This window comes from Pelodiscus sinensis, chromosome 18 (assembly GCF_052426305.1).
Source record: "Pelodiscus sinensis isolate ZL-2025 chromosome 18, ASM5242630v1, whole genome shotgun sequence".
Classification (NCBI taxonomy): domain Eukaryota; kingdom Metazoa; phylum Chordata; order Testudines; family Trionychidae; genus Pelodiscus; species Pelodiscus sinensis.
In genome coordinates, this window is record NC_143069.1 from 3,792,821 (window position 1) to 3,797,089 (window position 4,269).

The following is a 4,269-nucleotide window of genomic DNA, read 5'->3' on the forward strand; positions in this document are numbered from 1 at the left end:
GTATCTTTATACCCTTAACCAAACAAGTCTGACGTCAGGGTATCCAATTACAGAAATCCTCAATTAAACTGAAAAGGCAAACCCCTTATCAGCAAGAAAGGGGGGCAGGTAAAAAGGAGTGAGCGCTCCCTTGCAAACCGCTCAATAGCCTGGCCTGGCACATGGGGTGGGGGAAAGTTCACTCTGGACTACGTGCAAGAGCAAGAAGCTGAAATGGTTTCTGTTATACAAGATGGTTTCTAGCTAAATATGAAAATGGTTTCCAGCGGTATAACAAGTGGGGTTCCGCAGGGGTCTGTTTCGGGACCGGCTCTGTTCAATACCTTCATCAACGATTTAGATATTGGCATAGAAAGTACGCTTATTAAGCTTCCAGATGATACCAAGCTGGGAGGGGTTGTGACTAATCTGGAGAATAGGGTCATAATTCAAAATGATCTGGACAAATTGGAGAAATGGTCTGAGGGAAACAGGATGAAGTTTAATAAAGACAAATGCAAAGTGCTCCACTTAGGAAGGAACAATCAGTTTCACACATACAGAATGGGAAGCGACTGTCTAGGAAGGAGTCCGGCAGAAAGGGATCTAGGGGTTATAGTGGACCACGAGCTGAATATGAGTCCGCAGTGTGATGCTGTTGCAAAAAAAGCAAACATGATTCTGGGATGCATTAACAGGTGTGTTGTGAGCAAGACACGAGAAGTCATTCTTCCGCTCTACTCTGTGCTGATTAGGCCTCAGTTGGAGTATTGTGTCCAGTTCTGGGCACCACATTTCAAGAAGGATGTGGAGAAATTGGAGAGGGTCCAGCAAAGAGCAATAAGAATGATGAAAGGTCTAGAGAACATGATCTATGAAGGAAGGCTGAAAGAATTGGGTTTGTTTAGTTTGGAAAAGAGAAGATTGAGGGGGAACATGATAGCGGTTTTCAGGTATCTAAAAGGGTCATAAGGGGGAGGGAGAAAACTTGTTCATCTTGGCCTCTGAGGATAGAACAAGAAGCAATGGGCTTAAACTGCAGCAAGGGAGGTTTAGGTTGGACATTAGGAAAAAGTTCCTAACTGTCAGGGTGGTCAAACACTGGAATAAATTGCCCAGGGAGGTTGTGGAATCCCCATCTCTGGAGATATTTACGAGCAGGTTAGATAAATGTCTATCAGGGATGGTCTAGACAGTATTTGGTCCTGCCATGAGGGCAGAGGACTGGACTCGACCTCTCGAGGTCCCTTCCAGTCCTAGTATTCTGTGATTCTATGAAGAGAACACACTACTATGCCTTGTATAGTAATGACGCCTTGGTGGCCGGATTGGCGAGCGTGAATAATGCAGTGTGTGCCTTGGAGATGGAGACTGGGAGAGAGACATCCTCCTCTCTCTGTATCTTGGCTCCCTATAGCAGGAGTAGCGATCAGGAGACACTGCGCTGTGTGCCGTGTTGTAATGCAAATGATGTAATTGTGGGCAGAGGGGTGGCCCCGGAGAGAAAGTTGGAGAGAGAATTGAGCCCTGTATACATGCTTCTGTGTGTAAGGGCTTCTTCCGGTGCTGCTGTGAGATTAGCCTGCACTGGTCCCCAGGCATACAGTGCTGAGGGCACTTTCTCTGGTGCCGGCGAAGTCACCTGTGGTTTCAACATTGCCGGAGCTGGTAACTCTAGTGCCACAGGCATCGCAGCTGCTCCTGCTGCTGGTGCCGATGCCCCCGGTGCGGCTGGTGCGGCTGTCAGTTCCCGCAGTCCCGATGGTGTCGGTGCCGACTGTACTCTCGGTGCCACCGCCGGCGGGTTTTTTTCCATTGTCGTTCGGTGCCTGCTGAAACTCTGCCCCAGCTACCCCTGATGTGCCCAGGCCATCTTTTAAACCCTGTCTGGTACCAAGAGCCTCTGGCAGAGACCGGGTTGGGGACAGCTTGGGCTTCTTTGACGCAGAAGTCTCGCTGCCCATAATGGTGCACTTGTGCCCAGAAGAGGTGGACGGCTCAGCAGGCTGTAACGCTTTATTTATTGAAAGCATTTTCAAGCGCTGCTCCCGATCCTTGCGGGCTCTGGCTGTCAGCTGACAGCAGCGCTGACACCGCTGTGGTGCATGTGCCTCTCCCAAGCACCGTAGACACGCCTCATGCCCATCCGATACTGGCATGGGCTCCCGGCAGAGTGAACATTTCTTAAAGCCTGGGGTCCCAGGCGTTCCTCACAGAGAGTGTATCCTCCCGTTGAGTAACACATTTTTATTTTATTGTTTTTAAAGAATTTTGAACCAGACTAAGAACAGATAAGACTAAGAGAAACTTGGTTTGTCAGTAACTATTTACAGGTCTGAGGTCAGGAGAAACCCTGAGGGAAAGATGGAGCTCCGTTCGCGACCGAGGGTGGTTGGAAGGAAGTGAGCAGGGGCCGGACTTGCGTGCAGCGGATCAAAGGCGCGAACGGCGCGAGCCACTGCTTGCGCTTGCATGGTCCAGCGGAGCACGGCTATGCAAGTCTCCGGATCCGTGGAGCCGGGACGGGCTTGACACCACGAGTGGAGCACCCACGGGGACCACTCGAAAAAGAAAGGAGGTTTTTGGGAAAAAAAACCCGGCAGTCTAGATGCGGATCTGTCGAAAATAAAGCCTTTCTCGACAGTGCCTGTATTCCTCAAAGATACAGATACTGAGATTTACAGGATCTGTCCAAAAAGGGTTTATTTTTGACAGCTCCACGTCTAGACTGCGTTTTCTTTTTCAAAAAAGCTCCATTTCGAAAAAAAAAGCGGCGGCCATGTTTATGCTAATGAAGCGCGGGATGTTTAAATCCCTGCGTCACTAGCAATTTCGACGTGCCTAATCTACATCTCTCTGTCGACAGAGAGGTGTAGTCTGGACGTACCCACAAAGTCCCTGGTGCAGGCTTGTAGCAGCGGTGGAATAAACGGCTCCCTGAAGAGTCTGGAAGACGTCCTTTGTGCGCATGGGGCATCGGTCCGTCTGGGCTCAGGTCATAGCAAAGATGCTCTTGAAGTAATGAGCCGGAATGAAGCCGGAGATGGCGGTTCCCCCTCCCCGGTCCTCTCTAGCCTGGCCCTGGGGAGGGAATCCCATTGGTCTTGCTATGGAACGGTAAGCCAACACGATGGTGGTTGCAGGCACGTGGCCCGGCTTGGCTCGGGTCCTCGCAGGGGGAAGCCGCGGCTCCCAGGCTCGTCGGAGCACCTGCAGGACGGCCCAGCAGAGGTGGACGGGCACCTCCCAAAGCCCCTTGTCAGCACTTTACGAGTCCTTCCCTCGCCGGCCAATCGCTCCCCTGGTGCCACTCAGCCTCCACCCCATTGGCAGCCCAGTCCATGGGCAAAGCCCAGAGCTTCGCCCGCACCCCTGCTCCCTGCAGCCATGTGGCGTTACCCGCAGCAGTGAGTCACGAGCGGTTCCCAGACACCCCGCCTGGCGCACACGGTGCAAGCTCTGTTGCAAACATGAAACTGGGGTTGCCACAGGGAACTCTAGTGTCATGTGCTAAACAGATAATAACACCCGCACCCAGGTGAGGGGGCGGCCGCAGTGCCAGGAGCCCAGGGCAGTGCCCTTGCTAACCCGAGGAGGGGCAGGATGGGTGCAGTGTCCCTGAGCTGCGACACCCTAGTTGCTCCTTCCCCGGCCATGTCCTAGCCTGCGGCAGCAACAGCACCCCCTGCTGAGCTAACAGTGCCTGGCCCCTAGCCCTTCTCACTAGCTGCCCTGGGCAACAGAGGCTGTGTTACTACCCCTGCTTCTGAAGGGGGAAACTGAGGCACGGGGCAGCGGAAGAATGTGGCTAATGTCACCCCCACAAGCTGAACTTGTCCACACACAAATACTGTAGGAGTGATACTGAGCCATGCTCGCTCAGACATTACCTGCCAGGTAGGTAACCCTTGCTACAAGGCGAGAACTATTCCCAGGTGGGATGGGTAGATGGATCTGACTGGAGACCAGGTGCCTTTATTCTGGTATCACTGCACGGGCACTGCTGTCGTACTGATACAACCTGATCAGTAAAACCAGCCCCATTCCCCAAAGGACACTGGGACAAAAGGTGTGGGGAGTAGACTGGAAACTTCGGGGCCCTGATCTCGGTCACTGTGTGTCTGGGCAGCACCCGGCCCAACGGGCCCTGATCTCAGTCACTGTGTGTCTGGGCGCCCGGCCCGACAGGCCCTGATCTCGGTCACTGTGTGTCTGGGCAGCACCCGGCCCGACGGGGCCCTGATCTCGGTCACTGTGTGTCTGGGCGGCGCCCGGCCCGACGGGCCCTGA